General features: G+C 45.0%; 1 protein-coding gene across 2 annotated transcripts in view; it reads right to left on the bottom strand.

Moving 5' to 3' along the window:
- PIP5K1B (phosphatidylinositol-4-phosphate 5-kinase type 1 beta) overlaps positions 1–8,599 on the bottom strand; it is a 327,449-nt gene extending 318,850 nt beyond the window's left edge. Inside the window, exon 1 of one of the 2 annotated variants that reach the window (XM_089913283.1) lies at positions 8,072–8,599. The gene's annotated coding sequence lies outside the window, so the exon portion shown is untranslated. The remainder of the gene's footprint in view (positions 1–8,071) is intronic. The other variant, XM_022573556.3, reaches the window with a different exon arrangement.
- Between the last annotated feature and the right edge of the window lie 4,822 nt (positions 8,600–13,421).

Below are 13,421 nucleotides of genomic sequence, written 5' to 3'. Positions count from 1 at the left end.
TCTCCAGCCATTTCAATTGCTCTGGCTGCAGTATGGACGATGGATTAGAGGATCAGAGGAGAGCCAGGGTGGACTCAGGAGCCCAGGGAGGCGATAGCAAGAATCCAGCAGAGAGATGAGAAGCTGGACTAGGACAGAATCAGCAGAAACAATGAGAAGCAGACGGATGGGGGAGCTATTAAGCAAGCAAAATCTATAGAAATGGGTGATGGGTTAGATGTGGTGGATGAAAAGGACGGGGCAAGGATGGCTCCCAAGTTTCTGCCTTGTGCGAGGTAGTGGCTAGTTGTGCCCATCACAGAGCTAAGCATCCGTGCAAGAGGATGAGGTATGAAGAGAAAAAATCAGGATTCTGGTCTTGGACATGAAAAACTTGAGGTGCCTTTGAGAAATCCAGGTGCAATGTCAATTATGTAATCTAGAGCTCACAGAGAGGCCTAGGGTGGAGATACAAATTTTAGATTCACTTGTGTCCTCCTTTTTTAAACTCTTGTACCAGAACTACATTTCGAGGCACAACTGCATGAAGCAGAGAAAAGAATGTGGGCTTTAAAATCAGAAAAGCCAGAGATGGAACCTTGCCTTAGTGGCTCTGGGCCCATAAGCGTGTACCTGCCTGATTAGGTTTCCATTTCCTCCTCTATCAGCAAGGATGCTGCAGCCCGCTGTCAGGAGCATGGTGGAGATGAAAGAAACAGCACTTGAGAAGTGCCTGGAACACAGCAAGTTCTCAGCACAGTGGAGGCAGAGCCATGTTTGTACTTTTTTGTATACCCTATGGCACCTGGTACTGTCCTGGCCAAGGGGTCCATCAGTATCTAGTATGTTGAACTGACCTGAAATATTCAGAATTGTCAGTAAGCCACTGTTTCCTAGACAACCACTAGCTCCCGAAATAATTCCTCCACCTGGGGTCCTACTGAAGCAACACCCAAACATAAGCTATGCATGGAATGTGTCTTACCCCTCTTCAGCCACATCTCCCAGCCTTGGGAGTAACCATCACTTGGCAGGGCCAATGACTAACCAAAGTGGTTTTGTACTGTCTAAAGTCCTAGATACCCAATCCAGTCATATGAAATTGTTTTCTTGTGATCCACAAGGATGTGAGAAAAGCAAAGACTGGCTTTATTTCTCCTCTGGTATTTCTAGTGGAGCAGGCAGATGGCACCCTCTCCATATACCCTGAAATTCACTTGGGAATACCAAGCACTTCAGGAGGCGTAGATTTTGAGCAATGGATTTAACATTTCCTGCCAATGTTGAGTGTACATCAGAATCACCTGTTGCCAGATTGCTACACCCCATCCCCAGAGTTTCTGATTCAGCTGGCCTGGGGAACAGTACGAGAATTTGCATTTCTAACAAGTTCTCAGGTGAGGATGATGGTCGAGGGGCCACACCTGAGAACCACTGTCCTGGCTTCTTCCCTGAGACCGGGCTATTGATGTTTCTAACATTTAAAGAAAAACCAGCTGAGCTTGGGAAGTTTTTACCTGGAGTGTCATAGGATGTTGTCTTGTATACTATCACTAAAGTGTCTTAATTAGGAATTACATATGTCTGGGATTTAGGTACTTTCAGACCTTATTTTAAATAGGTTTGGAACATTTTGTCTTACGCTTTGTAATTTCTACTTATCTGTTCTCTGCTATTCATTTTTCAGTAAATAAAGTGTGAGAACTCTTTAAATAGAGATATTACTTCATACGCATGCCAGAACCTATTCACCTAAACAAGCACTGTTTCCTTCTTCTGGAGGACCTAGTTGTCCTTCTCATGGACCTGCCATAGCCAGCCTTTAAGAACTGTCTTCACAGCTCAACCTGCTTGGCTTGAGTGACCTCAATGGTGGCTCAATTCATCTTGACAGGATGGATGGGACCTAGTCATTCATGCATTTACATGTTTACTGGGCACCTACTATATGTCAAGCACTTTCTTGAAAAACAGTGTTAACAAACCATGACCTCTGCCCTCAAGGAGCTTATAAATTGAGTGTGAATTTGAGTAGAGGTGATAAAAAAATAAACAAGTAAAATACATAAATGTATAAGTGTCCACTGTGATAGGTGAAGAAAACATATGAAGAAAGTCCCCTTTAGGTTAGATGATCAGAGAAAGCCCCTAGGGGAGGTGATGTTTAAACTGATTAACTTAGAGAAGCTTAAAGTCCACTCTTGTCTGTGTACCCTTAGAGCTAAATTCACTCTTAAGCCACCCTGGGAGCTCTAAAAATATGTTTATCTGATACTTATAAAAAGAAAAAAGAATAATACATTTCATACTTAAATTATTATTTCTGTTAAGGAAGAGAAAAAAAATCATTCCTAGGCATATTGGTTACAAAAAGTTGGAGGTCCGGTGAATAAATACCATTTATGATGTAAAAGGAAGGACCACTATAAACTATTGAAACTAGTGTTTATCAGCCTGCCTGACATTTCTAAAATGGTCTGGAAAATAATAACATCAGAATAATTAAAAAACATTCCAAGGTTTTGAAGAGTGATATCATGTAAATTCATAAATTGTTCAGTACACATTCATTAAATCCCCACCATTTCCCATGCAAAGTGCTAAGTTCCAAGAATACAAAGATAAAACATGATGCCTAACCTTTCCCACTGACAAATATTAGCTAAACACCTATCATGCACTTACCGCTTCCTCAAGCTGGTCATAGTTTTGCTTCTTTTTATTGCTACTGTTTTGTTTCCTTACTTTATCAACAAATGTCATGACCAAATGATCAAGAGATGATTATGATGGGCAAAATCCTGGATAAACCCTGGATAAACAATAAGGTCCTACTGTACAGCACAGGGAACTATACTGACTATAGAGGAACTATACTGACTATCCTCTAATAATGGAAAAGAATTTTTAAAAGAATATATAACTGCTGTATAGCAGAAATTAACACAACATTGTAAATCAACTATACTTCAGCAAAAAAAAAGAAAACCCACTACCCAATAAGTAGAATCGATTGCATTTCTTGTGCCAGTCTATGAAGCAAAGAAACACATTTTTATGGCTAACTATAACTTCCTCCTAAACCCCTTGCTCAGCATTACTGGATGGCAAAGTCTTAGATATCACCTTTCTCCTACAAAATAGAGGAATATTCTACAGTCCTGTGTCTTTAGTCCTGGGATTTCAGTTCCAACACCAGGTAATTGTACTTTCTAGGCCTCCAGTGCTTGCAAGCCCAACCCTTGCCTGAAGAACCTCTACTGAAAGACACACAAGCCCATTTTTAGTGGGAGCAATACTGCACACACAATGCTGTATAGTTCAATACAATACTCAATTTTATAACTGACTTTCTAAAACTCTTAGAGAAACAGGTCTCAAGAACTTGCTCACCCATTATGTCAACTCCCACAGACATACTGCACACCTATTTTTAATTCATCCCATAAACAACACGGAAGACTTTCTACAAGAAGAATACACACTTCATGGAGTTGTCCTTTTAAACAGGACTTTGTTTTAGCTTAAAATGATAATACCAAGGAACTGCCAGTTGACTAGACATGTAACAACATCCCAATTACTATGTTTCAAATCTTCCCAAGAGTAACCTAATTTGGGTAGGATTCCTGTGTTTTCCTATATCATCTCCTTATACACCTCTGCTGAAGTTCGTATGCAATTGAGAATGGAATACACAAAATCAAGCCTGGTTTCCCTGCCCTAATCTTTTATACTGAAAGGGAACCTGACTGAATAAAATGCTTCATCAATGGCAGCCAATCTTGACTACACAGTACTTCAAAAATGTCATGAAGAGATTAAGTTTACCATTTATTTTAAAAAAGAAAAATACTAAATAAAACAAAAGGCTAGGTTTCCTCCCTCCCCGATTTCCCTGGCATTTAGAAGAACTGCCATAGATAAGTCCACAAATGAACAGCTGAGCTGCATAATGTACAGTTTTAACTGGGCAGCTTCTAAAAAAAAAAATAAAAGGACTCCTTCCAACCCCAGTTAATGTACTTGATATAAAGAGAACATGTTTCTGCAACAAATACATTTCAGGCTTGATGTTTTACAGAGTAACTAATGAAGGCTCCAGCCACAGGAAAAAAATTATTTTTCCAGGATATTAAATGTTTTGACTCACCATTTAACAGAAGTACAAGTAAAGTGAAAATGGAAATTAAATGTATACATATTTATGACTTTACCTATGTATGACAAGGCCACCTTTGGCTTCTGGCTTTAATAACCAGGAAGAGAAGCCTGGAAAACCACCATACATTTGTTTTTCTATTCAAATAGTTCTCTCTGCCCAAGCACTGGTTGGAGCAAAGTATTAATTCTGAGTCCAGGGACAAATATAAGCCAAGAGAATCACAGTGAATGGATGAAAATGGACATTGTCTCCTTAATTATCTGCTTGGACAAGAAGGTATAAAAATATAAATACTAAACAATGTTAAAATGTGACAACTCGGGCTTCCCTAGTGGCGCAGCGGTTGAGAGTCCGCCTGCCGATGCAGGGGACACAGGTTCGTGCCCTGGTCCGAGAAGATCCCACATGCCAAGGAGCAGCTGGCCCCGTGAGCCATGGCCGCTGAGCCTGCGCGTTCGGAGCCTGTGCTCTGCAACGGGAGAGGCCACAACAGTGAGAGGCCCGCGTGCCGCAAAAAAAAAAAAAAAAAAAAGGGACAACTCATTAATTACTAGTAAACAGAAATTTTCTGTTAACCTCTATGATTTCTAGAAGTCAAAAGGGCACTTTCACCATAGAACCCCTAGCAAAACCTTGAGTAAGAACCTTCTTAAGAATTCCACGTTAGCCCTGGTCGCTAAACATCTGTTCTACCATGAACAAGTCAATTCACCTCTCCAAGCCTCAGCTGTCTTACCCATAAAAGGTGCGAGTTGCTGAACTAGTTAATATTTTAATTCTTTATCAGAAAGAAATCTACCTCAATCCCCAATGGCTGAATCTGTTAATAATATTTAAGACCCATTCTAATTATTTGTCATCATACTCCTAAAGGCAAAAACACTACTTTTGTGCGTATAGGACGAAGGGGTGGAAAGAGAAGAGGATTCTTAAAGGGAACAGAAACTAGGTTGGTTTTGTTAATTAGGTTCCCCCTCTGAAACCACGAGCCAGTATTAGCACCTGCTGAAATTTACCCAAATATAAGAGTGGTTGGTTTCTCCATCTCAAGATATACTCTTTCAGAAAATGGCACAAGTCAATTTCTAGGAATACATATTTCAGCCAGTTACACATTACTAACAACTAAAGGGGCAGAGGGAGGCAAGCAAAAGAGCATGACATAGATGATGTGAGTCTACTGTCTACCCGGAGAAATAAAATCTCTTCTTTATATGATGTATTCAGGAAGGAGAGACACAATGGGCACCTGCACCTGCCAGCTTCAGGAGGCATACCTCGTGTAGGTAAATTACCTTACGGGTCAGCAGATGCTGGGAATTTACATGATAAGATGCTTTCTATGTTTTACAGCATGTGTTTTCCTTATGAGTGATTTCATTCCCTCCTTCACTCAGCAACTCTTCATTAAATACTTATATGCAAACCCCAAAGCCAAAAAATAAATAAATAAATAAACAAAGGTATGAGTCGACTGTCTGGAATATTCAGGTAAATCTTGACATTTATTTTAGAGTAGTTCAGCCCCTGAGAATATTTCCAAATCAAAAAATAATAAACAATACAGATGCTAAGCTAAAGTGCACTTGGAATTTTCTTTCCCTTCATTAAGTGGTATGCGATGACGAGGAATGGGGAGTAAATTAGAGTACAGGTGGAATAGGTTATTAGCTAAATCCCTTAGTTAATACAGGGTGAAAATTTCTCTTTCCCCTAGAGAAAAATGATACCACTGGATTACAAATATATTGATAAGCATTATAGAATGCTAAAACTAGAAAGAGAACAATAATACAAACCTCTTGTTTTATATGTGGGAGACCTGAGGCTCAAAGGTGGTAGAATTTGGTCCAGGTTATACAGCCAAATATAGTGCCAGAACTAGAACCCAGGTCACCAGCAGGCATGCTTAACAGTCTCTGGTGTATTGCATGTACTGTATCCCATGATGTGTCCTCACTGCTATCACAAGCGGAACAATGGCATAATCCACAAAGCAAAGGACGAGACATCAGAAGCTCTGAGTTCTAGTCCCGTAAGCTACTAGATTAGACATGATACTATAGAAAACTCTAATCACTTGTCTAAACCTCAGTTTCCTCATCTGTTGAAATGTGAACAGTAATTCACAGTAAGACAGTACAGACCACAATAAATGCAAAAGTCTGGCCATTGTAAAAGCCTTATACAAGTACAGAACTAACACTGGGTGATGATAGTGGTGGTGATTTCACCACCTGAAATGGTGGTGAAACCCGGCTTCAACTCTAATTCCAGCCACTTGTTACCTTGATAAGTCATTGAACTTGTGTGCCTCACATTCCTCCTGTGAATATGTCGTTAATAATCTTTGCCCTGCCTCCCTCAGAAATGGACAGAATTAAATGCTTTTCAGAGAGTACTAAAAAGCAATTACAAATAGCAAGGCATTGATGCAAACGTAAGGTATTATTACCAAATCCCTCTAGTCTTAATTTGGACAAAAATGTAACATGGTTTTATTATTCATTTTTTAACAGTTTTCCTCCTCAACTAAGACATCATTGTGCATTCAGTCTCAGACTTACCAGCTTTCTCATCAGTCTTCCTAAGTCTCCAAAGAACGCACCATTTCCCTCAGCTCAGAGATGTTTACTGCTTACTCAACTTCCCACTGGCATGGACTTGACTAAGAAAGGTTTTTTTCTAGGGCCTCCTTTCGACTGGAAACGCTCTGACAAAAGCTTCCATGAACACTATTCTACTTCATCACGTTAGAGGGGTAATGAATCCAACCCTGTGGCTTTTCTCCACTCCTAACAACTGCAGAACACTTCAGCCTTTACATAGAATGAGACAGAAGTCTGGGTGGATGCTTTTCACGGGAGGGGCAACAAGGGTTACCCAAACCCACGCTCAGTAGTACTGATGGGGAGACTGTTGCTTCTTTGCAGGAGACTAACACATTCTGAGGCCCAACCGGTCCCTCAAGAGTCATTCACCTTAGGACCTAGGGCCTCTGGCAGGCTGAGAATGTCATAGAAAAATAGTAAGGGCGGAGGCCGGTATTTTGGGTCTGCAATACGCTGCCTTTAACAAGGCATCAGAGTAACTAGCATCTCCTTGCTGAGAGCCCTGATTTCAGTTGATCAGAAGAAAGAATTCATCAGCCTATCCAAACAACTTCTCTGGAACAGGTTTCTATCGAACCACGCTGGGCACCAGAGACAAGTGAGCCGGGGGTGGGGGGTTGGTAAGAACTGACAACAGGCTCATCTGCATAGATGAACGATAAGCAGACATTTGTTGTCTGCTGTTTCGGTGACTCCTGGCACCGGTGTGGCAAATCAAACCCCGGCATTCTCCCTCTCCGGTGCCCCACACTCCCACCCCCCTCCCCAGTTGCTGAAGCTTCACGTTGACGGGGCTAGGGGAGAGAAGCAGGGGAAATGCAGAAGTCGGTTGCTGCATTTAGGCTGGAACCATACCGCACCTGTTCAACCCGGCTCCGGCGCCAAAAATGACCAAACACTGACTCGCAAGCCCCTCTTGAGATCCCAGGGGCGCCTAACAAGTTCTCCGCTGTTTAATACCGGGGAAGGGTGGTGGGAGATCGCTCTTTCTGCAGCCAAACTCAGCTGGCTCCCATTAAAGGGGAGGGGTCTCCTGCTTAAGTGAACCCAGAGTGACCCCCGAGTGTCACTGCGGCTCCGGGGATCCGGGTGGTGAGCGGGTGGGTGCCCGCGGGGAGCACGCAGCCGTGGCCCGGGGGAATGAAGGTCCCGCTTCGGTGGCCACGCGCACCCCCTACACCCTACCTCCAGCACAAGGTGGACGAAGTGAAAGCGTCGAGAGACCTCCAGGATTCATCCGAGACTCAGAGCCCCCAAGCTCGAGCCCAGAAAGAGGGTCGCAGGAGGAGGGGCCGGGGACGCGCAGGAAACTTACCTCACCCGGACAGCATTCGGGCGCCTCCGGTGTCGAGACCAGTTGCGCCACAGTCTGCAAGTTATCGGGACGTTGTCGCTTCCCCCGGGCGAAAGGAGAGCAGTGCAGGCGAGGGGCGGGAGGGGCGGAGAGTTGGCGGGGCGGGGCCCGGGCCGGGGCGCAGCTCGAGGAGCGGGCAGGTGCCGGGGCCCGAGCCGCGGGGCCAAACTCGCCCCCGACGCGCCTCGGCGGGGGCGCGCGGCTGCGAGTGTGCAATGCGCGCGCGCCGCGGCGGGTGTGTGTCCCCGCTTTCCCCTTCCTTCCCCGCCGGTCCTCCGGCCAGACTGAGCCGCGAGCGGCCGCCAAAGCCCCAGCCGCTCCGAGCGGCTCCACAGCCGGGCGCGCTCTGGCCGCGGCGCGTTCGGGGTCGGGGGCTGGGGGCCGGGGGCCGAGGAGCAGGGCGCCCCCGGGCTCGGGCGCGGGTCCCGGTGCAGAGAGCGAGGCGCGGAGACCGAGCGGGCTGCGCGGCGGCGGCCGCGGCTCCGGGAGGCTGCAAGCCCCGCCCGCCGGCCGCCCAGGCTCTTCCCCTTTTCTCTCCACCCCCTCGCTCCATCCCCGCACGCCCTGCAGGGAAAGCAGACGGGTTTGCAGCAGAGGCGGCGGGAGCCTCCGCTGCAGTCGGACTGGGCGTCCGAGTCGATGCTCGGGGACAAGGCGCTCCGTCCCGCCGCCGCGTGCCTAAGACGGAGAGCGGGGCGGGGGCGGGCCCCTCGATCTGGCCGGTTCCTCTAGGGCTCCAGGGCTAGCCAAGGGCTTTCCGGCGGTGCTCAAAGTCTTGTAGCCCCGGAAAACAGGGCTGTTAGGATAGGGCTCCCCGCTTTCTCAGCAACACCTGGTCGCCTGCCCTCTGGAACTCTGCTTGTGCCGAACCCGCACTTAAGCACAGGTGTCCCCTTCACCAGGAAGGGACAAGCTAGTCTGAGGACAGCAGGTGTTCCCAGGAAGTAAGACCTACCAAACAGGTAGAAGTGGGTAGGCGAGGGGTCTTGGGAGAGAGAAGGCTGGAGGGACGTTAAGCACGGATAGGCGGTGATGGGGGTTCGGGCTAAATCTTACTGACAGCACTGAGTGGGCGTGGGGCCCTGGTAATCTCACCTGACGTCAGCCTAGCTGCGGAGAGGGCATGGGCCAGGTCTAAAGGGCTCTCTTGCGGGGCGGGGGAGGGGAATGCTATCATGGAAGCTATAGCTAAATGTCCTTAATTGGAACCGAAAAGGGAGCGGATCTCTCCCAGTTGAATCAAAGCAAGTGGTATTTCTCACCCTCACCCCTTCCTTCCACCTTACCCTTATTTAAAAAACAAATGAACACACTCATGGGAAATGTGGGATGCATTCTGTCCGAGCAAAGCCAACATTTCATGGTCCTTATCCTCAGATACCACCGGCTTGGCAAGCCAAAATGAATTTGTTTGAAAGGATACTCCGTTCGTTCTCAGCAAATGAAAACCCTCTTTTTCAGTTTTGAAATCCTTTTTACCTCCCACCTCCCACCACATGAGCTCAGAATGGAGTGCAATAATTCCTTGGTAACACATATCTGTTAGACTGTTTTTCCAGCATACTTCTTCCAGATGTGTCTAGCCATCACTGGGAGTTTTAGGGCATCACTTTTTTTGTTTGTTTTTGGGGTTTTTGTTTTTTTTTTTTTGGCATCGCTTGTTTAGGACCCTGTGACTCGTGTCTGGTTTTATCTTACCATCCTAGGCTCTTCAAAGCTCAGAGCAAGAACACAAGTCTAGTCCAGCATATGCTCACTTTACAGAAGTAAAAACTGAGACCCAGAGACATTAAGTGACCAAAGGGCAAGAACATAGGTTCCATGACTCCCAGAAACACTGGACTAGCAAAGTTCCATTTGGGGTCTAAAGAGAGACAGGTGGAGGAAAGAGAAACAGATCAAAGAACGCTTCATCTGCCTGGTGTGAATCACTGTGCAGAGGGCAGCAGCACACTGCTGTAAGTAGCAGACTGCCTGGGATCTGGGGATGGTAATCCCAGTCTCTTCTCTGCTTCTCAGACGTTTGCTCTGAAATCCAAGGAGAAGAAAACAAATCTGCTTCCCAGAGAGGTAGTGATAAGTGAAAATGCAAAGTCAGTTCTCAATATTTCCTGGGAATGCAGAGGAGGTGAAAACAGGTAAAACCAAACTTAAAACACAGTGGCTCAGAGGTGGTCAGACATGCTACATACAAATGGATGCATACACGTGTATACACACTCCCCCTTTTCCATGAAGAGCCAGTTTGATTCCCTTCTGTAAAGCACAGATGCCAACAGGCTTCATTTTCCAGAAAGAAGTCACAAAGCAGACTCCCCACTGGCCATTTAGAGAGCTAACTCTATTAAACAGGATTTTAAGGAAATCTACCAAGAGCCTTAAGATCATCATTACTGTAAATTAATTAATGGAACAAGGGACCACATACCATGAGACCTGATATTTCTCCTGGATTCTAGCTCAAAATCTATCAACAGCAATTTGGGAAAGTCACCTTCTTTTGGAAATAAAACAGTATCACTACCATTATCAATAGTGGCTTGGCCATAAAATCTGGAAATACTGGAAAATCAGATAATGCTTATCTAATTGTTTTACTTGATTTCTAGTATAATTTCTCCAATTGATTTCAGATCTTAGTCCAAAATCTTAATAATGCTATGTAATACTCCCCTATGAGAAACATGCATAGATTTCTTAGGGTAGATTTGATAGCATTAATGGCTCCAGTTAATGACCTCCCTTTATCCAGGTCCTTTCCTTCTAACTTTGTAGTCTCCTCCCACTCTGTGCTCACCCACATGAGTTACTTTGGTCAGTGGAACAATAGCAGACTTGATGTAAACGAAGGTTTGAAAAACGTTTGTGCAACAAAGAAATACACATCTATTAAATTTTCCAAAATCCAGAACACTGACAACACCAAATGCTGGCGAGTATGTGGAGCAACAGGAGCTCTCAGTCACTGCTGGAGGGAATGCAACATGGAATGGCCACTTTGAACAATAGTTTTTCAGTTTCTTACGAAACTAAACATACTCTTACCAGGTGATTTGGCAATCATCCTCCTTAGTATATACCCTAAGTAGCTGAAAATTTATGTCCATACAAAAACCTGCATGTGGATGTTTATAGCATCTTTATTCATGATTGCCAAAACTTGGAAGCAACCAAGATGTCCTTCAGTAGGTGAATGGTTAAGTTGTGGTAAAACGGAATACTATTCAGTGCTCAAAACAAACAAACAAAAAAGAGCTATCAAGCCATGAAAACACATGGAAGAAACTTAAATGCATATTACTAAGTGAAAGAAGCCAATCTGAAAAGGCTGCATATGGTATGATTCCAACTATAGGATATTCTGGAAAAGGCAAAACTATGGAGACAGTACAAAGATCAGTGGCTCTTAAGAGTTGGGGGGAGAGAGGGATGAATAGGCAGAGCGCAGAGTATTTTTAGGGCAGTGAAGCTACTCTGTACAATGCTATAATGATGAAGATATGTCATTATACATCTGTCCGAAACCTTAAAATGTACATCAAGAGTGAACCCTAGGGCTTCCCTGGTGGCGCAGTGGTTGAGAGTCCGCCTGCCGATGCAGGGGACACAGGTTCGTGCCCCGGTCCGGGAAGATCCCACATGCCACAGAGCGGCTAGACCCGTGAGCCATGGCCGCTGAGCCTGCGCGTCCGGAGCCTGTGCTCCGCAACGGGAGAGGCCACAGCAGTGAGAGGCCCGCATACCGCAAAAAAAAAAAAAAAAAGTGAACCCTAATGTAAACCGTGGTCTGTGGTGATAATGATGGTGTCAGTGTAGGTTCATCAGGTGTAGCAAATGTGCCCTCAGGTGGGGGATGTTCATAATGGGGAGGCTATGCATGTGCTGGGGCAGGAGGTATATGAGAAATCTCTGTACCTTCCCCTCAATTTTGCTGTGAACCAAAAAGTGCTCTAAAGAATAAAGTCTATTTTTAAAAAATTGTGTGCATTTCTGTTTCTGTTCTTAGAATTCTGCCATCACCAGGAGAACAAGCCCCCTGGAGGATGAAAGACCCTGTGGAACAGAGCTGAGTCATTGCAGCTGAGGTCATCCTTGACCAGCCAGCCCTCAGTTGACTGCAGAGGTACAAACAAGTTCAAATGAGATCTGCCAGGCTTGGTCCAGGTCAGCCGAACCTCCCACCCAGCTCATAGGTTCGTGAGAGATATTACATGGTTGCTGTTTTAAGTCACGGCTTCAATTAATTATCTATTGCTACGTAACACACCACCCCAAAACTCGTTGCCAAAAACAACCACCATTTCCTATTTCTCATGAGTCTGTGAGTCAACTGGGCTCGGCGGGGCATTGGCTAGGGTCACTCAATTGGCTGCATTTAGGTGGCCGCTGGCAACTGGACCAAAGGGGAAGGTCTGAGAAGGCTTCACTCACAGATCAGTTACCTCCATCTGCCTCCCCCGACCTTTCTTCTTCCACGTGGTTAGCTTGGACTTCCTCGTGCCATGTGGTCCTCTCAGCCTTGTCAGACTTCTTGCACGGCAGCTAGCTTCTCAGAGGGAGGAACTGGAAACAGCCAGTCCTCTTAAGAACTGAGCTGGGAGGTTCTAGAACATTACTTCCACTTCATTCTATTGGTCAAAGCAGTCACAAGACCAACCAAATTCAAGAGGAGAGGAAATAGACTCTAACTTTTGATTTGAGGGGCAGCATGTATGTACAGGAATTAAAGGACCTTATCACAGCCATTGTGGGGAGACTACCTCACGTCCTAAGTTTTGGAGTGGTTGTTCTTTTAAGCTATGGAACTTTGGACTAGTTACAAGTCCTTTCTGGACCTTTCTATGAAATGAGGGAGGTTGAGTTTCTCTATATTGCTAATGCCTATTTAACTGTTCTTTGGTGATGTCTCAAGGGCAAACTGAAGTCCAATAAATATCTAAAAAGGAGTTGCCAGAGGGAATTTGGGGCACATTGATCAACCATGGGCACTTTTAGCAGTTCATCTGTTAATTATTTTTCAAGAAAAAATTCTCAAGATGCCACATGAAAGGCATGCATTGCCTCCATGGACATCAAACAGTAAAGTAGAGGATGCATCCATCATGACTCCTCAAGGATCATCTTTCATAACATTGTCTTGTCTTCACTTTCTAGAAATTTGATTTCTAAGCAGATAAGAAAAGTTAAATGCTTAGCTGACTCCCCTATATAACTTGAGATGCTCATTTCAGAGGGTGCGTTTACGCGGGGGACCTTATGCTCTCTAATTTCAGGTTTGCTCTTCAAATTAGCAAAGACTTGAGAACCTCAC

The sequence above is a fragment of the Delphinapterus leucas genome, chromosome 6, assembly GCF_059928025.1.
Source record: "Delphinapterus leucas isolate spDelLeu-1000000601 "Yukka" chromosome 6, BTC_Dleu_Yukka2, whole genome shotgun sequence".
Classification (NCBI taxonomy): Eukaryota; Metazoa; Chordata; class Mammalia; order Artiodactyla; family Monodontidae; genus Delphinapterus; species Delphinapterus leucas.
This window is presented reverse-complemented; position numbering and strand designations above follow the sequence as displayed.